At 45.5% G+C, this 20,946-nt stretch overlaps 63 non-coding genes and 2 pseudogenes across 63 annotated transcripts; all 65 read left to right on the forward strand.

Annotated features, from left to right (window-relative positions):
• Positions 1–142: 142 nt before the first annotated feature.
• LOC139395527 (5S ribosomal RNA) lies at positions 143–261 on the forward strand. Its single transcript, XR_011630456.1, has one exon. It is a non-coding gene; the product is annotated as a 5S ribosomal RNA (ribosomal RNA).
• Positions 262–521: 260 nt separating this feature from the next.
• LOC139395528 (5S ribosomal RNA) lies at positions 522–640 on the forward strand. The gene has a single exon (XR_011630457.1). It is a non-coding gene; the product is annotated as a 5S ribosomal RNA (ribosomal RNA).
• Positions 641–817: 177 nt separating this feature from the next.
• On the forward strand, positions 818–936 carry LOC139395530 (5S ribosomal RNA). The gene has a single exon (XR_011630459.1). It is a non-coding gene; the product is annotated as a 5S ribosomal RNA (ribosomal RNA).
• Positions 937–1,113: 177 nt separating this feature from the next.
• LOC139395531 (5S ribosomal RNA) lies at positions 1,114–1,232 on the forward strand. The gene has a single exon (XR_011630460.1). It is a non-coding gene; the product is annotated as a 5S ribosomal RNA (ribosomal RNA).
• A 177-nt stretch (positions 1,233–1,409) lies between these two features.
• On the forward strand, positions 1,410–1,528 carry LOC139395532 (5S ribosomal RNA). The gene has a single exon (XR_011630461.1). It is a non-coding gene; the product is annotated as a 5S ribosomal RNA (ribosomal RNA).
• Positions 1,529–1,705: 177 nt separating this feature from the next.
• LOC139395533 (5S ribosomal RNA) lies at positions 1,706–1,824 on the forward strand. Its single transcript, XR_011630462.1, has one exon. It is a non-coding gene; the product is annotated as a 5S ribosomal RNA (ribosomal RNA).
• Positions 1,825–2,001: 177 nt separating this feature from the next.
• LOC139395534 (5S ribosomal RNA) lies at positions 2,002–2,120 on the forward strand. Its single transcript, XR_011630463.1, has one exon. It is a non-coding gene; the product is annotated as a 5S ribosomal RNA (ribosomal RNA).
• Positions 2,121–2,297: 177 nt separating this feature from the next.
• LOC139395535 (5S ribosomal RNA) lies at positions 2,298–2,416 on the forward strand. Its single transcript, XR_011630464.1, has one exon. It is a non-coding gene; the product is annotated as a 5S ribosomal RNA (ribosomal RNA).
• A 177-nt stretch (positions 2,417–2,593) lies between these two features.
• LOC139395536 (5S ribosomal RNA) lies at positions 2,594–2,712 on the forward strand. Its single transcript, XR_011630465.1, has one exon. It is a non-coding gene; the product is annotated as a 5S ribosomal RNA (ribosomal RNA).
• Positions 2,713–2,889: 177 nt separating this feature from the next.
• LOC139395537 (5S ribosomal RNA) lies at positions 2,890–3,008 on the forward strand. The gene has a single exon (XR_011630466.1). It is a non-coding gene; the product is annotated as a 5S ribosomal RNA (ribosomal RNA).
• Positions 3,009–3,185: 177 nt separating this feature from the next.
• LOC139395538 (5S ribosomal RNA) lies at positions 3,186–3,304 on the forward strand. Its single transcript, XR_011630467.1, has one exon. It is a non-coding gene; the product is annotated as a 5S ribosomal RNA (ribosomal RNA).
• Positions 3,305–3,481: 177 nt separating this feature from the next.
• On the forward strand, positions 3,482–3,600 carry LOC139395539 (5S ribosomal RNA). The gene has a single exon (XR_011630468.1). It is a non-coding gene; the product is annotated as a 5S ribosomal RNA (ribosomal RNA).
• Positions 3,601–3,860: 260 nt separating this feature from the next.
• On the forward strand, positions 3,861–3,979 carry LOC139395541 (5S ribosomal RNA). The gene has a single exon (XR_011630470.1). It is a non-coding gene; the product is annotated as a 5S ribosomal RNA (ribosomal RNA).
• Positions 3,980–4,156: 177 nt separating this feature from the next.
• LOC139395542 (5S ribosomal RNA) lies at positions 4,157–4,275 on the forward strand. The gene has a single exon (XR_011630471.1). It is a non-coding gene; the product is annotated as a 5S ribosomal RNA (ribosomal RNA).
• A 177-nt stretch (positions 4,276–4,452) lies between these two features.
• LOC139395543 (5S ribosomal RNA) lies at positions 4,453–4,571 on the forward strand. The gene has a single exon (XR_011630472.1). It is a non-coding gene; the product is annotated as a 5S ribosomal RNA (ribosomal RNA).
• A 177-nt stretch (positions 4,572–4,748) lies between these two features.
• LOC139395544 (5S ribosomal RNA) lies at positions 4,749–4,867 on the forward strand. Its single transcript, XR_011630473.1, has one exon. It is a non-coding gene; the product is annotated as a 5S ribosomal RNA (ribosomal RNA).
• A 260-nt stretch (positions 4,868–5,127) lies between these two features.
• Positions 5,128–5,246, forward strand: LOC139395545 (5S ribosomal RNA). The gene has a single exon (XR_011630474.1). It is a non-coding gene; the product is annotated as a 5S ribosomal RNA (ribosomal RNA).
• A 177-nt stretch (positions 5,247–5,423) lies between these two features.
• On the forward strand, positions 5,424–5,542 carry LOC139395546 (5S ribosomal RNA). Its single transcript, XR_011630475.1, has one exon. It is a non-coding gene; the product is annotated as a 5S ribosomal RNA (ribosomal RNA).
• Positions 5,543–5,719: 177 nt separating this feature from the next.
• On the forward strand, positions 5,720–5,838 carry LOC139395547 (5S ribosomal RNA). The gene has a single exon (XR_011630476.1). It is a non-coding gene; the product is annotated as a 5S ribosomal RNA (ribosomal RNA).
• Positions 5,839–6,098: 260 nt separating this feature from the next.
• Positions 6,099–6,217, forward strand: LOC139395548 (5S ribosomal RNA). The gene has a single exon (XR_011630477.1). It is a non-coding gene; the product is annotated as a 5S ribosomal RNA (ribosomal RNA).
• Positions 6,218–6,394: 177 nt separating this feature from the next.
• LOC139395549 (5S ribosomal RNA) lies at positions 6,395–6,513 on the forward strand. The gene has a single exon (XR_011630478.1). It is a non-coding gene; the product is annotated as a 5S ribosomal RNA (ribosomal RNA).
• A 260-nt stretch (positions 6,514–6,773) lies between these two features.
• LOC139395550 (5S ribosomal RNA) lies at positions 6,774–6,892 on the forward strand. The gene has a single exon (XR_011630479.1). It is a non-coding gene; the product is annotated as a 5S ribosomal RNA (ribosomal RNA).
• Positions 6,893–7,069: 177 nt separating this feature from the next.
• On the forward strand, positions 7,070–7,188 carry LOC139395552 (5S ribosomal RNA). The gene has a single exon (XR_011630481.1). It is a non-coding gene; the product is annotated as a 5S ribosomal RNA (ribosomal RNA).
• Positions 7,189–7,365: 177 nt separating this feature from the next.
• Positions 7,366–7,484, forward strand: LOC139395553 (5S ribosomal RNA). The gene has a single exon (XR_011630482.1). It is a non-coding gene; the product is annotated as a 5S ribosomal RNA (ribosomal RNA).
• A 177-nt stretch (positions 7,485–7,661) lies between these two features.
• LOC139395554 (5S ribosomal RNA) lies at positions 7,662–7,780 on the forward strand. The gene has a single exon (XR_011630483.1). It is a non-coding gene; the product is annotated as a 5S ribosomal RNA (ribosomal RNA).
• A 258-nt stretch (positions 7,781–8,038) lies between these two features.
• LOC139395555 (5S ribosomal RNA) lies at positions 8,039–8,157 on the forward strand. The gene has a single exon (XR_011630484.1). It is a non-coding gene; the product is annotated as a 5S ribosomal RNA (ribosomal RNA).
• A 260-nt stretch (positions 8,158–8,417) lies between these two features.
• Positions 8,418–8,536, forward strand: LOC139395556 (5S ribosomal RNA). The gene has a single exon (XR_011630485.1). It is a non-coding gene; the product is annotated as a 5S ribosomal RNA (ribosomal RNA).
• A 177-nt stretch (positions 8,537–8,713) lies between these two features.
• On the forward strand, positions 8,714–8,832 carry LOC139395558 (5S ribosomal RNA). The gene has a single exon (XR_011630486.1). It is a non-coding gene; the product is annotated as a 5S ribosomal RNA (ribosomal RNA).
• A 177-nt stretch (positions 8,833–9,009) lies between these two features.
• On the forward strand, positions 9,010–9,128 carry LOC139395559 (5S ribosomal RNA). Its single transcript, XR_011630487.1, has one exon. It is a non-coding gene; the product is annotated as a 5S ribosomal RNA (ribosomal RNA).
• A 260-nt stretch (positions 9,129–9,388) lies between these two features.
• LOC139395560 (5S ribosomal RNA) lies at positions 9,389–9,507 on the forward strand. The gene has a single exon (XR_011630488.1). It is a non-coding gene; the product is annotated as a 5S ribosomal RNA (ribosomal RNA).
• A 177-nt stretch (positions 9,508–9,684) lies between these two features.
• On the forward strand, positions 9,685–9,803 carry LOC139395561 (5S ribosomal RNA). Its single transcript, XR_011630489.1, has one exon. It is a non-coding gene; the product is annotated as a 5S ribosomal RNA (ribosomal RNA).
• A 177-nt stretch (positions 9,804–9,980) lies between these two features.
• LOC139395562 (5S ribosomal RNA) lies at positions 9,981–10,099 on the forward strand. Its single transcript, XR_011630490.1, has one exon. It is a non-coding gene; the product is annotated as a 5S ribosomal RNA (ribosomal RNA).
• A 177-nt stretch (positions 10,100–10,276) lies between these two features.
• Positions 10,277–10,395, forward strand: LOC139395564 (5S ribosomal RNA). The gene has a single exon (XR_011630492.1). It is a non-coding gene; the product is annotated as a 5S ribosomal RNA (ribosomal RNA).
• Positions 10,396–10,655: 260 nt separating this feature from the next.
• LOC139395565 (5S ribosomal RNA) lies at positions 10,656–10,774 on the forward strand. The gene has a single exon (XR_011630493.1). It is a non-coding gene; the product is annotated as a 5S ribosomal RNA (ribosomal RNA).
• A 260-nt stretch (positions 10,775–11,034) lies between these two features.
• Positions 11,035–11,153, forward strand: LOC139395618 (5S ribosomal RNA; annotated as a pseudogene).
• A 177-nt stretch (positions 11,154–11,330) lies between these two features.
• LOC139395566 (5S ribosomal RNA) lies at positions 11,331–11,449 on the forward strand. The gene has a single exon (XR_011630494.1). It is a non-coding gene; the product is annotated as a 5S ribosomal RNA (ribosomal RNA).
• Positions 11,450–11,626: 177 nt separating this feature from the next.
• On the forward strand, positions 11,627–11,745 carry LOC139395567 (5S ribosomal RNA). Its single transcript, XR_011630495.1, has one exon. It is a non-coding gene; the product is annotated as a 5S ribosomal RNA (ribosomal RNA).
• Positions 11,746–12,005: 260 nt separating this feature from the next.
• On the forward strand, positions 12,006–12,124 carry LOC139395568 (5S ribosomal RNA). Its single transcript, XR_011630496.1, has one exon. It is a non-coding gene; the product is annotated as a 5S ribosomal RNA (ribosomal RNA).
• A 177-nt stretch (positions 12,125–12,301) lies between these two features.
• LOC139395569 (5S ribosomal RNA) lies at positions 12,302–12,420 on the forward strand. The gene has a single exon (XR_011630497.1). It is a non-coding gene; the product is annotated as a 5S ribosomal RNA (ribosomal RNA).
• Positions 12,421–12,597: 177 nt separating this feature from the next.
• LOC139395570 (5S ribosomal RNA) lies at positions 12,598–12,716 on the forward strand. Its single transcript, XR_011630498.1, has one exon. It is a non-coding gene; the product is annotated as a 5S ribosomal RNA (ribosomal RNA).
• Positions 12,717–12,976: 260 nt separating this feature from the next.
• Positions 12,977–13,095, forward strand: LOC139395571 (5S ribosomal RNA). The gene has a single exon (XR_011630499.1). It is a non-coding gene; the product is annotated as a 5S ribosomal RNA (ribosomal RNA).
• Positions 13,096–13,272: 177 nt separating this feature from the next.
• LOC139395572 (5S ribosomal RNA) lies at positions 13,273–13,391 on the forward strand. Its single transcript, XR_011630500.1, has one exon. It is a non-coding gene; the product is annotated as a 5S ribosomal RNA (ribosomal RNA).
• Positions 13,392–13,568: 177 nt separating this feature from the next.
• Positions 13,569–13,687, forward strand: LOC139395573 (5S ribosomal RNA). The gene has a single exon (XR_011630501.1). It is a non-coding gene; the product is annotated as a 5S ribosomal RNA (ribosomal RNA).
• Positions 13,688–13,864: 177 nt separating this feature from the next.
• On the forward strand, positions 13,865–13,983 carry LOC139395575 (5S ribosomal RNA). The gene has a single exon (XR_011630503.1). It is a non-coding gene; the product is annotated as a 5S ribosomal RNA (ribosomal RNA).
• A 257-nt stretch (positions 13,984–14,240) lies between these two features.
• On the forward strand, positions 14,241–14,359 carry LOC139395576 (5S ribosomal RNA). Its single transcript, XR_011630504.1, has one exon. It is a non-coding gene; the product is annotated as a 5S ribosomal RNA (ribosomal RNA).
• A 260-nt stretch (positions 14,360–14,619) lies between these two features.
• Positions 14,620–14,738, forward strand: LOC139395577 (5S ribosomal RNA). The gene has a single exon (XR_011630505.1). It is a non-coding gene; the product is annotated as a 5S ribosomal RNA (ribosomal RNA).
• A 177-nt stretch (positions 14,739–14,915) lies between these two features.
• LOC139395578 (5S ribosomal RNA) lies at positions 14,916–15,034 on the forward strand. The gene has a single exon (XR_011630506.1). It is a non-coding gene; the product is annotated as a 5S ribosomal RNA (ribosomal RNA).
• Positions 15,035–15,211: 177 nt separating this feature from the next.
• LOC139395579 (5S ribosomal RNA) lies at positions 15,212–15,330 on the forward strand. The gene has a single exon (XR_011630507.1). It is a non-coding gene; the product is annotated as a 5S ribosomal RNA (ribosomal RNA).
• A 260-nt stretch (positions 15,331–15,590) lies between these two features.
• LOC139395580 (5S ribosomal RNA) lies at positions 15,591–15,709 on the forward strand. The gene has a single exon (XR_011630508.1). It is a non-coding gene; the product is annotated as a 5S ribosomal RNA (ribosomal RNA).
• Positions 15,710–15,886: 177 nt separating this feature from the next.
• Positions 15,887–16,005, forward strand: LOC139395581 (5S ribosomal RNA). Its single transcript, XR_011630509.1, has one exon. It is a non-coding gene; the product is annotated as a 5S ribosomal RNA (ribosomal RNA).
• Positions 16,006–16,182: 177 nt separating this feature from the next.
• LOC139395582 (5S ribosomal RNA) lies at positions 16,183–16,301 on the forward strand. Its single transcript, XR_011630510.1, has one exon. It is a non-coding gene; the product is annotated as a 5S ribosomal RNA (ribosomal RNA).
• Positions 16,302–16,478: 177 nt separating this feature from the next.
• LOC139395584 (5S ribosomal RNA) lies at positions 16,479–16,597 on the forward strand. The gene has a single exon (XR_011630511.1). It is a non-coding gene; the product is annotated as a 5S ribosomal RNA (ribosomal RNA).
• Positions 16,598–16,774: 177 nt separating this feature from the next.
• On the forward strand, positions 16,775–16,893 carry LOC139395585 (5S ribosomal RNA). The gene has a single exon (XR_011630512.1). It is a non-coding gene; the product is annotated as a 5S ribosomal RNA (ribosomal RNA).
• A 177-nt stretch (positions 16,894–17,070) lies between these two features.
• On the forward strand, positions 17,071–17,189 carry LOC139395587 (5S ribosomal RNA). Its single transcript, XR_011630514.1, has one exon. It is a non-coding gene; the product is annotated as a 5S ribosomal RNA (ribosomal RNA).
• Positions 17,190–17,449: 260 nt separating this feature from the next.
• Positions 17,450–17,568, forward strand: LOC139395588 (5S ribosomal RNA). Its single transcript, XR_011630515.1, has one exon. It is a non-coding gene; the product is annotated as a 5S ribosomal RNA (ribosomal RNA).
• A 260-nt stretch (positions 17,569–17,828) lies between these two features.
• On the forward strand, positions 17,829–17,947 carry LOC139395619 (5S ribosomal RNA; annotated as a pseudogene).
• A 177-nt stretch (positions 17,948–18,124) lies between these two features.
• LOC139395589 (5S ribosomal RNA) lies at positions 18,125–18,243 on the forward strand. The gene has a single exon (XR_011630516.1). It is a non-coding gene; the product is annotated as a 5S ribosomal RNA (ribosomal RNA).
• A 177-nt stretch (positions 18,244–18,420) lies between these two features.
• Positions 18,421–18,539, forward strand: LOC139395590 (5S ribosomal RNA). The gene has a single exon (XR_011630517.1). It is a non-coding gene; the product is annotated as a 5S ribosomal RNA (ribosomal RNA).
• A 177-nt stretch (positions 18,540–18,716) lies between these two features.
• On the forward strand, positions 18,717–18,835 carry LOC139395612 (5S ribosomal RNA). The gene has a single exon (XR_011630538.1). It is a non-coding gene; the product is annotated as a 5S ribosomal RNA (ribosomal RNA).
• A 258-nt stretch (positions 18,836–19,093) lies between these two features.
• On the forward strand, positions 19,094–19,212 carry LOC139395591 (5S ribosomal RNA). The gene has a single exon (XR_011630518.1). It is a non-coding gene; the product is annotated as a 5S ribosomal RNA (ribosomal RNA).
• A 177-nt stretch (positions 19,213–19,389) lies between these two features.
• LOC139395592 (5S ribosomal RNA) lies at positions 19,390–19,508 on the forward strand. Its single transcript, XR_011630519.1, has one exon. It is a non-coding gene; the product is annotated as a 5S ribosomal RNA (ribosomal RNA).
• Positions 19,509–19,685: 177 nt separating this feature from the next.
• LOC139395593 (5S ribosomal RNA) lies at positions 19,686–19,804 on the forward strand. Its single transcript, XR_011630520.1, has one exon. It is a non-coding gene; the product is annotated as a 5S ribosomal RNA (ribosomal RNA).
• A 260-nt stretch (positions 19,805–20,064) lies between these two features.
• On the forward strand, positions 20,065–20,183 carry LOC139395594 (5S ribosomal RNA). The gene has a single exon (XR_011630521.1). It is a non-coding gene; the product is annotated as a 5S ribosomal RNA (ribosomal RNA).
• Positions 20,184–20,360: 177 nt separating this feature from the next.
• On the forward strand, positions 20,361–20,479 carry LOC139395595 (5S ribosomal RNA). Its single transcript, XR_011630522.1, has one exon. It is a non-coding gene; the product is annotated as a 5S ribosomal RNA (ribosomal RNA).
• A 177-nt stretch (positions 20,480–20,656) lies between these two features.
• LOC139395596 (5S ribosomal RNA) lies at positions 20,657–20,775 on the forward strand. Its single transcript, XR_011630523.1, has one exon. It is a non-coding gene; the product is annotated as a 5S ribosomal RNA (ribosomal RNA).
• Positions 20,776–20,946: the final 171 nt, after the last annotated feature.

Raw genomic sequence — 20,946 nt, forward strand, 5'->3', positions numbered from 1 at the left:
CCGTTTTTTCCCACAAGGCTGAAATATGTGCCCTCGCTTTGAAATAAGTAAGCAAGGTTAGTTTGTATTTCATCCAACAATCTGTGCTACAAATTATGGCTACAGTATATGCAATTTCATCCACTTTTTGAGATTGCCTTTCGCTTACGGCCACACCGGCCTGAGTACGCCTGATCTCGTCCGATCTCGGAAGCTAAGCAGGGTCGGGCCTGGTTAGTACTTGGATGGGAGACCGCCTGGGAATACCAGGTGCTGTAAGCTTTTTGTCACTGCCTTGTGGAATTTCAACTCTTTGTCCGTTTTTTCCCACAAGGCTGAAATATGTGCCCTCGCTTTGAAATAAGTAAGCAAGGTTAGTTTGTATTTCATCCAACAATCTGTGCTACAAATTATGGCTACAGTATATGCAATTTCTTCCACTTTTTGAGTGACACAAAGATGCTTATCTAAATGGTGAAAATGCAACAGCTGTTAATCAGGCTCACTTTGACTTTACATAGTGCACCAAGAGATAGTTTCTCGCTTACGGCCACACCGGCCTGAGTACGCCTGATCTCGTCCGATCTCGGAAGCTAAGCAGGGTCGGGCCTGGTTAGTACTTGGATGGGAGACCGCCTGGGAATACCAGGTGCTGTAAGCTTTTTGTCACTGCCTTGTGGAATTTCAACTCTTTGTCCGTTTTTTCCCACAAGGCTGAAATATGTGCCCTCGCTTTGAAATAAGTAAGCAAGGTTAGTTTGTATTTCATCCAACAATCTGTACCACAAATTATGGCTACAGTATATGCAATTTCATCCACTTTTTGAGATTGCCTTTCGCTTACGGCCACACCGGCCTGAGTACGCCTGATCTCGTCCGATCTCGGAAGCTAAGCAGGGTCGGGCCTGGTTAGTACTTGGATGGGAGACCGCCTGGGAATACCAGGTGCTGTAAGCTTTTTGTCACTGCCTTGTGGAATTTCAACTCTTTGTCCGTTTTTTCCCACAAGGCTGAAATATGTGCCCTCGCTTTGAAATAAGTAAGCAAGGTTAGTTTGTATTTCATCCAACAATCTGTGCTACAAATTATGGCTACAGTATATGCAATTTCATCCACTTTTTGAGATTGCCTTTCGCTTACGGCCACACCGGCCTGAGTACGCCTGATCTCGTCCGATCTCGGAAGCTAAGCAGGGTCGGGCCTGGTTAGTACTTGGATGGGAGACCGCCTGGGAATACCAGGTGCTGTAAGCTTTTTGTCACTGCCTTGTGGAATTTCAACTCTTTGTCCGTTTTTTCCCACAAGGCTGAAATATGTGCCCTCGCTTTGAAATAAGTAAGCAAGGTTAGTTTGTATTTCATCCAACAATCTGTGCTACAAATTATGGCTACAGTATATGCAATTTCATCCACTTTTTGAGATTGGCTTTCGCTTACGGCCACACCGGCCTGAGTACGCCTGATCTCGTCCGATCTCGGAAGCTAAGCAGGGTCGGGCCTGGTTAGTACTTGGATGGGAGACCGCCTGGGAATACCAGGTGCTGTAAGCTTTTTGTCACTGCCTTGTGGAATTTCAACTCTTTGTCCGTTTTTTCCCACAAGGCTGAAATATGTGCCCTCGCTTTGAAATAAGTAAGCAAGGTTAGTTTGTATTTCATCCAACAATCTGTGCTACAAATTATGGCTACAGTATATGCAATTTCATCCACTTTTTGAGATTGCCTTTCGCTTACGGCCACACCGGCCTGAGTACGCCTGATCTCGTCCGATCTCGGAAGCTAAGCAGGGTCGGGCCTGGTTAGTACTTGGATGGGAGACCGCCTGGGAATACCAGGTGCTGTAAGCTTTTTGTCACTGCCTTGTGGAATTTCAACTCTTTGTCCGTTTTTTCCCACAAGGCTGAAATATGTGCCCTCGCTTTGAAATAAGTAAGCAAGGTTAGTTTGTATTTCATCCAACAATCTGTGCTACAAATTATGGCTACAGTATATGCAATTTCATCCACTTTTTGAGATTGCCTTTCGCTTACGGCCACACCGGCCTGAGTACGCCTGATCTCGTCCGATCTCGGAAGCTAAGCAGGGTCGGGCCTGGTTAGTACTTGGATGGGAGACCGCCTGGGAATACCAGGTGCTGTAAGCTTTTTGTCACTGCCTTGTGGAATTTCAACTCTTTGTCCGTTTTTTCCCACAAGGCTGAAATATGTGCCCTCGCTTTGAAATAAGTAAGCAAGGTTAGTTTGTATTTCATCCAACAATCTGTGCTACAAATTATGGCTACAGTATATGCAATTTCATCCACTTTTTGAGATTGGCTTTCGCTTACGGCCACACCGGCCTGAGTACGCCTGATCTCGTCCGATCTCGGAAGCTAAGCAGGGTCGGGCCTGGTTAGTACTTGGATGGGAGACCGCCTGGGAATACCAGGTGCTGTAAGCTTTTTGTCACTGCCTTGTGGAATTTCAACTCTTTGTCCGTTTTTTCCCACAAGGCTGAAATATGTGCCCTCGCTTTGAAATAAGTAAGCAAGGTTAGTTTGTATTTCATCCAACAATCTGTGCTACAAATTATGGCTACAGTATATGCAATTTCATCCACTTTTTGAGATTGCCTTTCGCTTACGGCCACACCGGCCTGAGTACGCCTGATCTCGTCCGATCTCGGAAGCTAAGCAGGGTCGGGCCTGGTTAGTACTTGGATGGGAGACCGCCTGGGAATACCAGGTGCTGTAAGCTTTTTGTCACTGCCTTGTGGAATTTCAACTCTTTGTCCGTTTTTTCCCACAAGGCTGAAATATGTGCCCTCGCTTTGAAATAAGTAAGCAAGGTTAGTTTGTATTTCATCCAACAATCTGTGCTACAAATTATGGCTACAGTATATGCAATTTCATCCACTTTTTGAGATTGGCTTTCGCTTACGGCCACACCGGCCTGAGTACGCCTGATCTCGTCCGATCTCGGAAGCTAAGCAGGGTCGGGCCTGGTTAGTACTTGGATGGGAGACCGCCTGGGAATACCAGGTGCTGTAAGCTTTTTGTCACTGCCTTGTGGAATTTCAACTCTTTGTCCGTTTTTTCCCACAAGGCTGAAATATGTGCCCTCGCTTTGAAATAAGTAAGCAAGGTTAGTTTGTATTTCATCCAACAATCTGTGCTACAAATTATGGCTACAGTATATGCAATTTCATCCACTTTTTGAGATTGGCTTTCGCTTACGGCCACACCGGCCTGAGTACGCCTGATCTCGTCCGATCTCGGAAGCTAAGCAGGGTCGGGCCTGGTTAGTACTTGGATGGGAGACCGCCTGGGAATACCAGGTGCTGTAAGCTTTTTGTCACTGCCTTGTGGAATTTCAACTCTTTGTCCGTTTTTTCCCACAAGGCTGAAATATGTGCCCTCGCTTTGAAATAAGTAAGCAAGGTTAGTTTGTATTTCATCCAACAATCTGTGCTACAAATTATGGCTACAGTATATGCAATTTCATCCACTTTTTGAGATTGCCTTTCGCTTACGGCCACACCGGCCTGAGTACGCCTGATCTCGTCCGATCTCGGAAGCTAAGCAGGGTCGGGCCTGGTTAGTACTTGGATGGGAGACCGCCTGGGAATACCAGGTGCTGTAAGCTTTTTGTCACTGCCTTGTGGAATTTCAACTCTTTGTCCGTTTTTTCCCACAAGGCTGAAATATGTGCCCTCGCTTTGAAATAAGTAAGCAAGGTTAGTTTGTATTTCATCCAACAATCTGTGCTACAAATTATGGCTACAGTATATGCAATTTCTTCCACTTTTTGAGTGACACAAAGATGCTTATCTAAATGGTGAAAATGCAACAGCTGTTAATCAGGCTCACTTTGACTTTACATAGTGCACCAAGAGATAGTTTCTCGCTTACGGCCACACCGGCCTGAGTACGCCTGATCTCGTCCGATCTCGGAAGCTAAGCAGGGTCGGGCCTGGTTAGTACTTGGATGGGAGACCGCCTGGGAATACCAGGTGCTGTAAGCTTTTTGTCACTGCCTTGTGGAATTTCAACTCTTTGTCCGTTTTTTCCCACAAGGCTGAAATATGTGCCCTCGCTTTGAAATAAGTAAGCAAGGTTAGTTTGTATTTCATCCAACAATCTGTGCTACAAATTATGGCTACAGTATATGCAATTTCATCCACTTTTTGAGATTGCCTTTCGCTTACGGCCACACCGGCCTGAGTACGCCTGATCTCGTCCGATCTCGGAAGCTAAGCAGGGTCGGGCCTGGTTAGTACTTGGATGGGAGACCGCCTGGGAATACCAGGTGCTGTAAGCTTTTTGTCACTGCCTTGTGGAATTTCAACTCTTTGTCCGTTTTTTCCCACAAGGCTGAAATATGTGCCCTCGCTTTGAAATAAGTAAGCAAGGTTAGTTTGTATTTCATCCAACAATCTGTGCTACAAATTATGGCTACAGTATATGCAATTTCATCCACTTTTTGAGATTGGCTTTCGCTTACGGCCACACCGGCCTGAGTACGCCTGATCTCGTCCGATCTCGGAAGCTAAGCAGGGTCGGGCCTGGTTAGTACTTGGATGGGAGACCGCCTGGGAATACCAGGTGCTGTAAGCTTTTTGTCACTGCCTTGTGGAATTTCAACTCTTTGTCCGTTTTTTCCCACAAGGCTGAAATATGTGCCCTCGCTTTGAAATAAGTAAGCAAGGTTAGTTTGTATTTCATCCAACAATCTGTGCTACAAATTATGGCTACAGTATATGCAATTTCATCCACTTTTTGAGATTGCCTTTCGCTTACGGCCACACCGGCCTGAGTACGCCTGATCTCGTCCGATCTCGGAAGCTAAGCAGGGTCGGGCCTGGTTAGTACTTGGATGGGAGACCGCCTGGGAATACCAGGTGCTGTAAGCTTTTTGTCACTGCCTTGTGGAATTTCAACTCTTTGTCCGTTTTTTCCCACAAGGCTGAAATATGTGCCCTCGCTTTGAAATAAGTAAGCAAGGTTAGTTTGTATTTCATCCAACAATCTGTGCTACAAATTATGGCTACAGTATATGCAATTTCTTCCACTTTTTGAGTGACACAAAGATGCTTATCTAAATGGTGAAAATGCAACAGCTGTTAATCAGGCTCACTTTGACTTTACATAGTGCACCAAGAGATAGTTTCTCGCTTACGGCCACACCGGCCTGAGTACGCCTGATCTCGTCCGATCTCGGAAGCTAAGCAGGGTCGGGCCTGGTTAGTACTTGGATGGGAGACCGCCTGGGAATACCAGGTGCTGTAAGCTTTTTGTCACTGCCTTGTGGAATTTCAACTCTTTGTCCGTTTTTTCCCACAAGGCTGAAATATGTGCCCTCGCTTTGAAATAAGTAAGCAAGGTTAGTTTGTATTTCATCCAACAATCTGTACCACAAATTATGGCTACAGTATATGCAATTTCATCCACTTTTTGAGATTGCCTTTCGCTTACGGCCACACCGGCCTGAGTACGCCTGATCTCGTCCGATCTCGGAAGCTAAGCAGGGTCGGGCCTGGTTAGTACTTGGATGGGAGACCGCCTGGGAATACCAGGTGCTGTAAGCTTTTTGTCACTGCCTTGTGGAATTTCAACTCTTTGTCCGTTTTTTCCCACAAGGCTGAAATATGTGCCCTCGCTTTGAAATAAGTAAGCAAGGTTAGTTTGTATTTCATCCAACAATCTGTACCACAAATTATGGCTACAGTATATGCAATTTCATCCACTTTTTGAGATTGCCTTTCGCTTACGGCCACACCGGCCTGAGTACGCCTGATCTCGTCCGATCTCGGAAGCTAAGCAGGGTCGGGCCTGGTTAGTACTTGGATGGGAGACCGCCTGGGAATACCAGGTGCTGTAAGCTTTTTGTCACTGCCTTGTGGAATTTCAACTCTTTGTCCGTTTTTTCCCACAAGGCTGAAATATGTGCCCTCGCTTTGAAATAAGTAAGCAAGGTTAGTTTGTATTTCATCCAACAATCTGTGCTACAAATTATGGCTACAGTATATGCAATTTCTTCCACTTTTTGAGTGACACAAAGATGCTTATCTAAATGGTGAAAATGCAACAGCTGTTAATCAGGCTCACTTTGACTTTACATAGTGCACCAAGAGATAGTTTCTCGCTTACGGCCACACCGGCCTGAGTACGCCTGATCTCGTCCGATCTCGGAAGCTAAGCAGGGTCGGGCCTGGTTAGTACTTGGATGGGAGACCGCCTGGGAATACCAGGTGCTGTAAGCTTTTTGTCACTGCCTTGTGGAATTTCAACTCTTTGTCCGTTTTTTCCCACAAGGCTGAAATATGTGCCCTCGCTTTGAAATAAGTAAGCAAGGTTAGTTTGTATTTCATCCAACAATCTGTGCTACAAATTATGGCTACAGTATATGCAATTTCATCCACTTTTTGAGATTGCCTTTCGCTTACGGCCACACCGGCCTGAGTACGCCTGATCTCGTCCGATCTCGGAAGCTAAGCAGGGTCGGGCCTGGTTAGTACTTGGATGGGAGACCGCCTGGGAATACCAGGTGCTGTAAGCTTTTTGTCACTGCCTTGTGGAATTTCAACTCTTTGTCCGTTTTTTCCCACAAGGCTGAAATATGTGCCCTCGCTTTGAAATAAGTAAGCAAGGTTAGTTTGTATTTCATCCAACAATCTGTGCTACAAATTATGGCTACAGTATATGCAATTTCTTCCACTTTTTGAGTGACACAAAGATGCTTATCTAAATGGTGAAAATGCAACAGCTGTTAATCAGGCTCACTTTGACTTTACATAGTGCACCAAGAGATAGTTTCTCGCTTACGGCCACACCGGCCTGAGTACGCCTGATCTCGTCCGATCTCGGAAGCTAAGCAGGGTCGGGCCTGGTTAGTACTTGGATGGGAGACCGCCTGGGAATACCAGGTGCTGTAAGCTTTTTGTCACTGCCTTGTGGAATTTCAACTCTTTGTCCGTTTTTTCCCACAAGGCTGAAATATGTGCCCTCGCTTTGAAATAAGTAAGCAAGGTTAGTTTGTATTTCATCCAACAATCTGTGCTACAAATTATGGCTACAGTATATGCAATTTCATCCACTTTTTGAGATTGCCTTTCGCTTACGGCCACACCGGCCTGAGTACGCCTGATCTCGTCCGATCTCGGAAGCTAAGCAGGGTCGGGCCTGGTTAGTACTTGGATGGGAGACCGCCTGGGAATACCAGGTGCTGTAAGCTTTTTGTCACTGCCTTGTGGAATTTCAACTCTTTGTCCGTTTTTTCCCACAAGGCTGAAATATGTGCCCTCGCTTTGAAATAAGTAAGCAAGGTTAGTTTGTATTTCATCCAACAATCTGTGCTACAAATTATGGCTACAGTATATGCAATTTCATCCACTTTTTGAGATTGCCTTTCGCTTACGGCCACACCGGCCTGAGTACGCCTGATCTCGTCCGATCTCGGAAGCTAAGCAGGGTCGGGCCTGGTTAGTACTTGGATGGGAGACCGCCTGGGAATACCAGGTGCTGTAAGCTTTTTGTCACTGCCTTGTGGAATTTCAACTCTTTGTCCGTTTTTTCCCACAAGGCTGAAATATGTGCCCTCGCTTTGAAATAAGTAAGCAAGGTTAGTTTGTATTTCATCCAACAATCTGTGCTACAAATTATGGCTACAGTATATGCAATTTCATCCACTTTTTGAGATTGCCTTTCGCTTACGGCCACACCGGCCTGAGTACGCCTGATCTCGTCCGATCTCGGAAGCTAAGCAGGGTCGGGCCTGGTTAGTACTTGGATGGGAGACCGCCTGGGAATACCAGGTGCTGTAAGCTTTTTGTCACTGCCTTGTGGAATTTCAACTCTTTGTCCGTTTTTTCCCACAAGGCTGAAATATGTGCCCTCGCTTTGAAATAAGTAAGCAAGGTTAGTTTGTATTTCATCCAACAATCTGTGCTACAAATTATGGCTACAGTATATGCAATTTCTTCCACTTTTTGAGTGACACAAAGATGCTTATCTAAATGGTGAAAATGCAACAGCTGTTAATCAGGCTCACTTTGACTTTACATAGTGCACCAAGAGATAGTTTCGCTTACGGCCACACCGGCCTGAGTACGCCTGATCTCGTCCGATCTCGGAAGCTAAGCAGGGTCGGGCCTGGTTAGTACTTGGATGGGAGACCGCCTGGGAATACCAGGTGCTGTAAGCTTTTTGTCACTGCCTTGTGGAATTTCAACTCTTTGTCCGTTTTTTCCCACAAGGCTGAAATATGTGCCCTCGCTTTGAAATAAGTAAGCAAGGTTAGTTTGTATTTCATCCAACAATCTGTGCTACAAATTATGGCTACAGTATATGCAATTTCTTCCACTTTTTGAGTGACACAAAGATGCTTATCTAAATGGTGAAAATGCAACAGCTGTTAATCAGGCTCACTTTGACTTTACATAGTGCACCAAGAGATAGTTTCTCGCTTACGGCCACACCGGCCTGAGTACGCCTGATCTCGTCCGATCTCGGAAGCTAAGCAGGGTCGGGCCTGGTTAGTACTTGGATGGGAGACCGCCTGGGAATACCAGGTGCTGTAAGCTTTTTGTCACTGCCTTGTGGAATTTCAACTCTTTGTCCGTTTTTTCCCACAAGGCTGAAATATGTGCCCTCGCTTTGAAATAAGTAAGCAAGGTTAGTTTGTATTTCATCCAACAATCTGTGCTACAAATTATGGCTACAGTATATGCAATTTCATCCACTTTTTGAGATTGCCTTTCGCTTACGGCCACACCGGCCTGAGTACGCCTGATCTCGTCCGATCTCGGAAGCTAAGCAGGGTCGGGCCTGGTTAGTACTTGGATGGGAGACCGCCTGGGAATACCAGGTGCTGTAAGCTTTTTGTCACTGCCTTGTGGAATTTCAACTCTTTGTCCGTTTTTTCCCACAAGGCTGAAATATGTGCCCTCGCTTTGAAATAAGTAAGCAAGGTTAGTTTGTATTTCATCCAACAATCTGTGCTACAAATTATGGCTACAGTATATGCAATTTCATCCACTTTTTGAGATTGGCTTTCGCTTACGGCCACACCGGCCTGAGTACGCCTGATCTCGTCCGATCTCGGAAGCTAAGCAGGGTCGGGCCTGGTTAGTACTTGGATGGGAGACCGCCTGGGAATACCAGGTGCTGTAAGCTTTTTGTCACTGCCTTGTGGAATTTCAACTCTTTGTCCGTTTTTTCCCACAAGGCTGAAATATGTGCCCTCGCTTTGAAATAAGTAAGCAAGGTTAGTTTGTATTTCATCCAACAATCTGTGCTACAAATTATGGCTACAGTATATGCAATTTCTTCCACTTTTTGAGTGACACAAAGATGCTTATCTAAATGGTGAAAATGCAACAGCTGTTAATCAGGCTCACTTTGACTTTACATAGTGCACCAAGAGATAGTTTCTCGCTTACGGCCACACCGGCCTGAGTACGCCTGATCTCGTCCGATCTCGGAAGCTAAGCAGGGTCGGGCCTGGTTAGTACTTGGATGGGAGACCGCCTGGGAATACCAGGTGCTGTAAGCTTTTTGTCACTGCCTTGTGGAATTTCAACTCTTTGTCCGTTTTTTCCCACAAGGCTGAAATATGTGCCCTCGCTTTGAAATAAGTAAGCAAGGTTAGTTTGTATTTCATCCAACAATCTGTGCTACAAATTATGGCTACAGTATATGCAATTTCATCCACTTTTTGAGATTGGCTTTCGCTTACGGCCACACCGGCCTGAGTACGCCTGATCTCGTCCGATCTCGGAAGCTAAGCAGGGTCGGGCCTGGTTAGTACTTGGATGGGAGACCGCCTGGGAATACCAGGTGCTGTAAGCTTTTTGTCACTGCCTTGTGGAATTTCAACTCTTTGTCCGTTTTTTCCCACAAGGCTGAAATATGTGCCCTCGCTTTGAAATAAGTAAGCAAGGTTAGTTTGTATTTCATCCAACAATCTGTGCTACAAATTATGGCTACAGTATATGCAATTTCATCCACTTTTTGAGATTGCCTTTCGCTTACGGCCACACCGGCCTGAGTACGCCTGATCTCGTCCGATCTCGGAAGCTAAGCAGGGTCGGGCCTGGTTAGTACTTGGATGGGAGACCGCCTGGGAATACCAGGTGCTGTAAGCTTTTTGTCACTGCCTTGTGGAATTTCAACTCTTTGTCCGTTTTTTCCCACAAGGCTGAAATATGTGCCCTCGCTTTGAAATAAGTAAGCAAGGTTAGTTTGTATTTCATCCAACAATCTGTGCTACAAATTATGGCTACAGTATATGCAATTTCATCCACTTTTTGAGATTGCCTTTCGCTTACGGCCACACCGGCCTGAGTACGCCTGATCTCGTCCGATCTCGGAAGCTAAGCAGGGTCGGGCCTGGTTAGTACTTGGATGGGAGACCGCCTGGGAATACCAGGTGCTGTAAGCTTTTTGTCACTGCCTTGTGGAATTTCAACTCTTTGTCCGTTTTTTCCCACAAGGCTGAAATATGTGCCCTCGCTTTGAAATAAGTAAGCAAGGTTAGTTTGTATTTCATCCAACAATCTGTGCTACAAATTATGGCTACAGTATATGCAATTTCTTCCACTTTTTGAGTGACACAAAGATGCTTATCTAAATGGTGAAAATGCAACAGCTGTTAATCAGGCTCACTTTGACTTTACATAGTGCACCAAGAGATAGTTTCCCGCTTACGGCCACACCGGCCTGAGTACGCCTGATCTCGTCCGATCTCGGAAGCTAAGCAGGGTCGGGCCTGGTTAGTACTTGGATGGGAGACCGCCTGGGAATACCAGGTGCTGTAAGCTTTTTGTCACTGCCTTGTGGAATTTCAACTCTTTGTCCGTTTTTTCCCACAAGGCTGAAATATGTGCCCTCGCTTTGAAATAAGTAAGCAAGGTTAGTTTGTATTTCATCCAACAATCTGTGCTACAAATTATGGCTACAGTATATGCAATTTCTTCCACCTTTTGAGTGACACAAAGATGCTTATCTAAATGGTGAAAATGCAACAGCTGTTAATCAGGCTCACTTTGACTTTACATAGTGCAACAATAGACAGTTTCTCGCTTACGGCCACACAGGCCTGAGTACGCCTGATCTCGTCCGATCTTGGAAGCTAAGCAGGGTCGGGCCTGGTTAGTACTTGGATGGGAGACCGCCTGGGAATACCAGGTGCTGTAAGCTTTTTGTCACTGCCTTGTGGAATTTCAACTCTTTGTCCGTTTTTTCCCACAAGGCTGAAATATGTGCCCTCGCTTTGAAATAAGTAAGCAAGGTTAGTTTGTATTTCATCCAACAATCTGTGCTACAAATTATGGCTACAGTATATGCAATTTCATCCACTTTTTGAGATTGGCTTTCGCTTACGGCCACACCGGCCTGAGTACGCCTGATCTCGTCCGATCTCGGAAGCTAAGCAGGGTCGGGCCTGGTTAGTACTTGGATGGGAGACCGCCTGGGAATACCAGGTGCTGTAAGCTTTTTGTCACTGCCTTGTGGAATTTCAACTCTTTGTCCGTTTTTTCCCACAAGGCTGAAATATGTGCCCTCGCTTTGAAATAAGTAAGCAAGGTTAGTTTGTATTTCATCCAACAATCTGTGCTACAAATTATGGCTACAGTATATGCAATTTCATCCACTTTTTGAGATTCCCTTTCGCTTACGGCCACACCGGCCTGAGTACGCCTGATCTCGTCCGATCTCGGAAGCTAAGCAGGGTCGGGCCTGGTTAGTACTTGGATGGGAGACCGCCTGGGAATACCAGGTGCTGTAAGCTTTTTGTCACTGCCTTGTGGAATTTCAACTCTTTGTCCGTTTTTTCCCACAAGGCTGAAATATGTGCCCTCGCTTTGAAATAAGTAAGCAAGGTTAGTTTGTATTTCATCCAACAATCTGTGCTACAAATTATGGCTACAGTATATGCAATTTCTTCCACTTTTTGAGTGACACAAAGATGCTTATCTAAATGGTGAAAATGCAACAGCTGTTAATCAGGCTCACTTTGACTTTACATAGTGCACCAAGAGATAGTTTCCCGCTTACGGCCACACCGGCCTGAGTACGCCTGATCTCGTCCGATCTCGGAAGCTAAGCAGGGTCGGGCCTGGTTAGTACTTGGATGGGAGACCGCCTGGGAATACCAGGTGCTGTAAGCTTTTTGTCACTGCCTTGTGGAATTTCAACTCTTTGTCCGTTTTTTCCCACAAGGCTGAAATATGTGCCCTCGCTTTGAAATAAGTAAGCAAGGTTAGTTTGTATTTCATCCAACAATCTGTGCTACAAATTATGGCTACAGTATATGCAATTTCATCCACTTTTTGAGATTGCCTTTCGCTTACGGCCACACCGGCCTGAGTACGCCTGATCTCGTCCGATCTCGGAAGCTAAGCAGGGTCGGGCCTGGTTAGTACTTGGATGGGAGACCGCCTGGGAATACCAGGTGCTGTAAGCTTTTTGTCACTGCCTTGTGGAATTTCAACTCTTTGTCCGTTTTTTCCCACAAGGCTGAAATATGTGCCCTCGCTTTGAAATAAGTAAGCAAGGTTAGTTTGTATTTCATCCAACAATCTGTGCTACAAATTATGGCTACAGTATATGCAATTTCATCCACTTTTTGAGATTGCCTTTCGCTTACGGCCACACCGGCCTGAGTACGCCTGATCTCGTCCGATCTCGGAAGCTAAGCAGGGTCGGGCCTGGTTAGTACTTGGATGGGAGACCGCCTGGGAATACCAGGTGCTGTAAGCTTTTTGTCACTGCCTTGTGGAATTTCAACTCTTTGTCCGTTTTTTCCCACAAGGCTGAAATATGTGCCCTCGCTTTGAAATAAGTAAGCAAGGTTAGTTTGTATTTCATCCAACAATCTGTGCTACAAATTATGGCTACAGTATATGCAATTTCTTCCACTTTTTGAGTGACACAAAGATGCTTATCTAAATGGTGAAAATGCAACAGCTGTTAATCAGGCTCACTTTGACTTTACATAGTGCAACAAGAGATAGTTTCTCGCTTACGGCCACACCGGCCTGAGTACGCCTGATCTCGTCCGATCTCGGAAGCTAAGCAGGGTCGGGCCTGGTTAGTACTTGGATGGGAGACCGCCTGGGAATACCAGGTGCTGTAAGCTTTTTGTCACTGCCTTGTGGAATTTCAACTCTTTGTCCGTTTTTTCCCACAAGGCTGAAATATGTGCCCTCGCTTTGAAATAAGTAAGCAAGGTTAGTTTGTATTTCATCCAACAATCTGTGCTACAAATTATGGCTACAGTATATGCAATTTCATCCACTTTTTGAGATTCCCTTTCGCTTACGGCCACACCGGCCTGAGTACGCCTGATCTCGTCCGATCTCGGAAGCTAAGCAGGGTCGGGCCTGGTTAGTACTTGGATGGGAGACCGCCTGGGAATACCAGGTGCTGTAAGCTTTTTGTCACTGCCTTGTGGAATTTCAACTCTTTGTCCGTTTTTTCCCACAAGGCTGAAATATGTGCCCTCGCTTTGAAATAAGTAAGCAAGGTTAGTTTGTATTTCATCCAACAATCTGTGCTACAAATTATGGCTACAGTATATGCAATTTCATCCACTTTTTGAGATTGGCTTTCGCTTACGGCCACACCGGCCTGAGTACGCCTGATCTCGTCCGATCTCGGAAGCTAAGCAGGGTCGGGCCTGGTTAGTACTTGGATGGGAGACCGCCTGGGAATACCAGGTGCTGTAAGCTTTTTGTCACTGCCTTGTGGAATTTCAACTCTTTGTCCGTTTTTTCCCACAAGGCTGAAATATGTGCCCTCGCTTTGAAATAAGTAAGCAAGGTTAGTTTGTATTTCATCCAACAATCTGTGCTACAAATTATGGCTACAGTATATGCAATTTCATCCACTTTTTGAGATTCCCTTTCGCTTACGGCCACACCGGCCTGAGTACGCCTGATCTCGTCCGATCTCGGAAGCTAAGCAGGGTCGGGCCTGGTTAGTACTTGGATGGGAGACCGCCTGGGAATACCAGGTGCTGTAAGCTTTTTGTCACTGCCTTGTGGAATTTCAACTCTTTGTCCGTTTTTTCCCACAAGGCTGAAATATGTGCCCTCGCTTTGAAATAAGTAAGCAAGGTTAGTTTGTATTTCATCCAACAATCTGTGCTACAAATTATGGCTACAGTATATGCAATTTCTTCCACTTTTTGAGTGACACAAAGATGCTTATCTAAATGGTAAATGCAACAGCTGTTAATCAGGCTCACTTTGACTTTACATAGTGCACCAAGAGATAGTTTTCGCTTACGGCCACACCGGCCTGAGTACGCCTGATCTCGTCCGATCTCGGAAGCTAAGCAGGGTCGGGCCTGGTTAGTACTTGGATGGGAGACCGCCTGGGAATACCAGGTGCTGTAAGCTTTTTGTCACTGCCTTGTGGAATTTCAACTCTTTGTCCGTTTTTTCCCACAAGGCTGAAATATGTGCCCTCGCTTTGAAATAAGTAAGCAAGGTTAGTTTGTATTTCATCCAACAATCTGTGCTACAAATTATGGCTACAGTATATGCAATTTCTTCCACTTTTTGAGTGACACAAAGATGCTTATCTAAATGGTGAAAATGCAACAGCTGTTAATCAGGCTCACTTTGACTTTACATAGTGCAACAAGAGATAGTTTCTCGCTTACGGCCACACCGGCCTGAGTACGCCTGATCTCGTCCGATCTCGGAAGCTAAGCAGGGTCGGGCCTGGTTAGTACTTGGATGGGAGACCGCCTGGGAATACCAGGTGCTGTAAGCTTTTTGTCACTGCCTTGTGGAATTTCAACTCTTTGTCCGTTTTTTCCCACAAGGCTGAAATATGTGCCCTCGCTTTGAAATAAGTAAGCAAGGTTAGTTTGTATTTCATCCAACAATCTGTGCTACAAATTATGGCTACAGTATATGCAATTTCATCCACTTTTTGAGATTGGCTTTCGCTTACGGCCACACCGGCCTGAGTACGCCTGATCTCGTCCGATCTCGGAAGCTAAGCAGGGTCGGGCCTGGTTAGTACTTGGATGGGAGACCGCCTGGGAATACCAGGTGCTGTAAGCTTTTTGTCACTGCCTTGTGGAATTTCAACTCTTTGTCCGTTTTTTCCCACAAGGCTGAAATATGTGCCCTCGCTTTGAAATAAGTAAGCAAGGTTAGTTTGTATTTCATCCAACAATCTGTGCTACAAATTATGGCTACAGTATATGCAATTTCATCCACTTTTTGAGATTCCCTTTCGCTTACGGCCACACCGGCCTGAGTACGCCTGATCTCGTCCGATCTCGGAAGCTAAGCAGGGTCGGGCCTGGTTAGTACTTGGATGGGAGACCGCCTGGGAATACCAGGTGCTGTAAGCTTTTTGTCACTGCCTTGTGGAATTTCAACTCTTTGTCCGTTTTTTCCCACAAGGCTGAAATATGTGCCCTCGCTTTGAAATAAGTAAGCAAGGTTAGTTTGTATTTCATCCAACAATCTGTGCTACAAATTATGGCTACAGTATATGCAATTTCTTCCACTTTTTGAGTGACACAAAGATGCTTATCTAAATGGTGAAAATGCAACAGCTGTTAATCAGGCTCACTTTGACTTTACATAGTGCACCAAGAGATAGTTTCCCGCTTACGGCCACACCGGCCTGAGTACGCCTGATCTCGTCCGATCTCGGAAGCTAAGCAGGGTCGGGCCTGGTTAGTACTTGGATGGGAGACCGCCTGGGAATACCAGGTGCTGTAAGCTTTTTGTCACTGCCTTGTGGAATTTCAACTCTTTGTCCGTTTTTTCCCACAAGGCTGAAATATGTGCCCTCGCTTTGAAATAAGTAAGCAAGGTTAGTTTGTATTTCATCCAACAATCTGTGCTACAAATTATGGCTACAGTATATGCAATTTCATCCACTTTTTGAGATTGCCTTTCGCTTACGGCCACACCGGCCTGAGTACGCCTGATCTCGTCCGATCTCGGAAGCTAAGCAGGGTCGGGCCTGGTTAGTACTTGGATGGGAGACCGCCTGGGAATACCAGGTGCTGTAAGCTTTTTGTCACTGCCTTGTGGAATTTCAACTCTTTGTCCGTTTTTTCCCACAAGGCTGAAATATGTGCCCTCGCTTTGAAATAAGTAAGCAAGGTTAGTTTGTATTTCATCCAACAATCTGTGCTACAAATTATGGCTACAGTATATGCAATTTCATCCACTTTTTGAGATTGGCTTTCGCTTACGGCCACACCGGCCTGAGTACGCCTGATCTCGTCCGATCTCGGAAGCTAAGCAGGGTCGGGCCTGGTTAGTACTTGGATGGGAGACCGCCTGGGAATACCAGGTGCTGTAAGCTTTTTGTCACTGCCTTGTGGAATTTCAACTCTTTGTCCGTTTTTTCCCACAAGGCTGAAATATGTGCCCTCGCTTTGAAATAAGTAAGCAAGGTTAGTTTGTATTTCATCCAACAATCTGTGCTACAAATTATGGCTACAGTATATGCAATTTCATCCACTTTTTGAGATTGGCTTTCGCTTACGGCCACACCGGCCTGAGTACGCCTGATCTCGTCCGATCTCGGAAGCTAAGCAGGGTCGGGCCTGGTTAGTACTTGGATGGGAGACCGCCTGGGAATACCAGGTGCTGTAAGCTTTTTGTCACTGCCTTGTGGAATTTCAACTCTTTGTCCGTTTTTTCCCACAAGGCTGAAATATGTGCCCTCGCTTTGAAATAAGTAAGCAAGGTTAGTTTGTATTTCATCCAACAATCTGTGCTACAAATTATGGCTACAGTATATGCAATTTCATCCACTTTTTGAGATTGCCTTTCGCTTACGGCCACACCGGCCTGAGTACGCCTGATCTCGTCCGATCTCGGAAGCTAAGCAGGGTCGGGCCTGGTTAGTACTTGGATGGGAGACCGCCTGGGAATACCAGGTGCTGTAAGCTTTTTGTCACTGCCTTGTGGAATTTCAACTCTTTGTCCGTTTTTTCCCACAAGGCTGAAATATGTGCCCTCGCTTTGAAATAAGTAAGCAAGGTTAGTTTGTATTTCATCCAACAATCTGTGCTACAAATTATGGCTACAGTATATGCAATTTCATCCACTTTTTGAGATTCCCTTTCGCTTACGGCCACACCGGCCTGAGTACGCCTGATCTCGTCCGATCTCGGAAGCTAAGCAGGGTCGGGCCTGGTTAGTACTTGGATGGGAGACCGCCTGGGAATACCAGGTGCTGTAAGCTTTTTGTCACTGCCTTGTGGAATTTCAACTCTTTGTCCGTTTTTTCCCACAAGGCTGAAATATGTGCCCTCGCTTTGAAATAAGTAAGCAAGGTTAGTTTGTATTTCATCCAACAATCTGTGCTACAAATTATGGCTACAGTATATGCAATTTCTTCCACTTTTTGAGTGACACAAAGATGCTTATCTAAATGGTGAAAATGCAACAGCTGTTAATCAGGCTCACTTTGACTTTACATAGTGCACCAAGAGATAGTTTCTCGCTTACGGCCACACCGGCCTGAGTACGCCTGATCTCGTCCGATCTCGGAAGCTAAGCAGGGTCGGGCCTGGTTAGTACTTGGATGGGAGACCGCCTGGGAATACCAGGTGCTGTAAGCTTTTTGTCACTGCCTTGTGGAATTTCAACTCTTTGTCCGTTTTTTCCCACAAGGCTGAAATATGTGCCCTCGCTTTGAAATAAGTAAGCAAGGTTAGTTTGTATTTCATCCAACAATCTGTGCTACAAATTATGGCTACAGTATATGCAATTTCTTCCACTTTTTGAGTGACACAAAGATGCTTATCTAAATGGTGAAAATGCAACAGCTGTTAATCAGGCTCACTTTGACTTTACATAGTGCAACAATAGACAGTTTCTCGCTTACGGCCACACAGGCCTGAGTACGCCTGATCTCGTCCGATCTTGGAAGCTAAGCAGGGTCGGGCCTGGTTAGTACTTGGATGGGAGACCGCCTGGGAATACCAGGTGCTGTAAGCTTTTTGTCACTGCCTTGTGGAATTTCAACTCTTTGTCCGTTTTTTCCCACAAGGCTGAAATATGTGCCCTCGCTTTGAAATAAGTAAGCAAGCTTAGTTTGTATTTCATCCAACAATCTGTGCTACAAATTATGGCTACAGTATATGCAATTTCATCCACTTTTTGAGATTCCCTTTCGCTTACGGCCACACCGGCCTGAGTACGCCTGATCTCGTCCGATCTCGGAAGCTAAGCAGGGTCGGGCCTGGTTAGTACTTGGATGGGAGACCGCCTGGGAATACCAGGTGCTGTAAGCTTTTTGTCACTGCCTTGTGGAATTTCAACTCTTTGTCCGTTTTTTCCCACAAGGCTGAAATATGTGCCCTCGCTTTGAAATAAGTAAGCAAGGTTAGTTTGTATTTCATCCAACAATCTGTGCTACAAATTATGGCTACAGTATATGCAATTTCATCCACTTTTTGAGATTGCCTTTCGCTTACGGCCACACCGGCCTGAGTACGCCTGATCTCGTCCGATCTCGGAAGCTAAGCAGGGTCGGGCCTGGTTAGTACTTGGATGGGAGACCGCCTGGGAATACCAGGTGCTGTAAGCTTTTTGTCACTGCCTTGTGGAATTTCAACTCTTTGTCCGTTTTTTCCCACAAGGCTGAAATATGTGCCCTCGCTTTGAAATAAGTAAGCAAGGTTAGTTTGTATTTCATCCAACAATCTGTGCTACAAATTATGGCTACAGTATATGCAATTTCATCCACTTTTTGAGATTCCCTTTCGCTTACGGCCACACCGGTCTGAGTACGCCTGATCTCGTCCGATCTCGGAAGCTAAGCAGGGTCGGGCCTGGTTAGTACTTGGATGGGAGACCGCCTGGGAATACCAGGTGCTGTAAGCTTTTTGTCACTGCCTTGTGGAATTTCAACTCTTTGTCCGTTTTTTCCCACAAGGCTGAAATATGTGCCCTCGCTTTGAAATAAGTAAGCAAGGTTAGTTTGTATTTCATCCAACAATCTGTGCTACAAATTATGGCTACAGTATATGCAATTTCTTCCACTTTTTGAGTGACACAAAGATGCTTATCTAAATGGTGAAAATGCAACAGCTGTTAATCAGGCTCACTTTGACTTTACATAGTGCACCAAGAGATAGTTTCGCTTACGGCCACACCGGCCTGAGTACGCCTGATCTCGTCCGATCTCGGAAGCTAAGCAGGGTCGGGCCTGGTTAGTACTTGGATGGGAGACCGCCTGGGAATACCAGGTGCTGTAAGCTTTTTGTCACTGCCTTGTGGAATTTCAACTCTTTGTCCGTTTTTTCCCACAAGGCTGAAATATGTGCCCTCGCTTTGAAATAAGTAAGCAAGGTTAGTTTGTATTTCATCCAACAATCTGTGCTACAAATTATGGCTACAGTATATGCAATTTCATCCACTTTTTGAGATTCCCTTTCGCTTACGGCCACACCGGCCTGAGTACGCCTGATCTCGTCCGATCTCGGAAGCTAAGCAGGGTCGGGCCTGGTTAGTACTTGGATGGGAGACCGCCTGGGAATACCAGGTGCTGTAAGCTTTTTGTCACTGCCTTGTGGAATTTCAACTCTTTGTCCGTTTTTTCCCACAAGGCTGAAATATGTGCCCTCGCTTTGAAATAAGTAAGCAAGGTTAGTTTGTATTTCATCCAACAATCTGTGCTACAAATTATGGCTACAGTATATGCAATTTCATCCACTTTTTGAGATTCCCTTTCGCTTACGGCCACACCGGCCTGAGTACGCCTGATCTCGTCCGATCTCGGAAGCTAAGCAGGGTCGGGCCTGGTTAGTACTTGGATGGGAGACCGCCTGGGAATACCAGGTGCTGTAAGCTTTTTGTCACTGCCTTGTGGAATTTCAACTCTTTGTCCGTTTTTTCCCACAAGGCTGAAATATGTGCCCTCGCTTTGAAATAAGTAAGCAAGGTTAGTTTGTATTTCATCCAACAATCTGTGCTACAAATTATGGCTACAGTATATGCAATTTCTTCCACTTTTTGAGTGACACAAAGATGCTTATCTAAATGGTGAAAATGCAACAGCTGTTAATCAGGCTCACTTTGACTTTACATAGTGCACCAAGAGATAGTTTCTCGCTTACGGCCACACCGGCCTGAGTACGCCTGATCTCGTCCGATCTCGGAAGCTAAGCAGGGTCGGGCCTGGTTAGTACTTGGATGGGAGACCGCCTGGGAATACCAGGTGCTGTAAGCTTTTTGTCACTGCCTTGTGGAATTTCAACTCTTTGTCCGTTTTTTCCCACAAGGCTGAAATATGTGCCCTCGCTTTGAAATAAGTAAGCAAGGTTAGTTTGTATTTCATCCAACAATCTGTGCTACAAATTATGGCTACAGTATATGCAATTTCATCCACTTTTTGAGATTGCCTTTCGCTTACGGCCACACCGGCCTGAGTACGCCTGATCTCGTCCGATCTCGGAAGCTAAGCAGGGTCGGGCCTGGTTAGTACTTGGATGGGAGACCGCCTGGGAATACCAGGTGCTGTAAGCTTTTTGTCACTGCCTTGTGGAATTTCAACTCTTTGTCCGTTTTTTCCCACAAGGCTGAAATATGTGCCCTCGCTTTGAAATAAGTAAGCAAGGTTAGTTTGTATTTCATCCAACAATCTGTACCACAAATTATGGCTACAGTATATGCAATTTCATCCACTTTTTGAGATTGCCTTTCGCTTACGGCCACACCGGCCTGAGTACGCCTGATCTCGTCCGATCTCGGAAGCTAAGCAGGGTCGGGCCTGGTTAGTACTTGGATGGGAGACCGCCTGGGAATACCAGGTGCTGTAAGCTTTTTGTCACTGCCTTGTGGAATTTCAACTCTTTGTCCGTTTTTTCCCACAAGGCTGAAATATGTGCCCTCGCTTTGAAATAAGTAAGCAAGGTTAGTTTGTATTTCATCCAACAATCTGTGCTACAAATTATGGCTACAGTATATGCAATTTCTTCCACTTTTTGAGTGAC

Source organism: Oncorhynchus clarkii, unplaced genomic scaffold (assembly GCF_045791955.1).
Source record: "Oncorhynchus clarkii lewisi isolate Uvic-CL-2024 unplaced genomic scaffold, UVic_Ocla_1.0 unplaced_contig_1101_pilon_pilon, whole genome shotgun sequence".
In the NCBI taxonomy this organism is placed as follows: domain Eukaryota; kingdom Metazoa; phylum Chordata; class Actinopteri; order Salmoniformes; family Salmonidae; genus Oncorhynchus; species Oncorhynchus clarkii.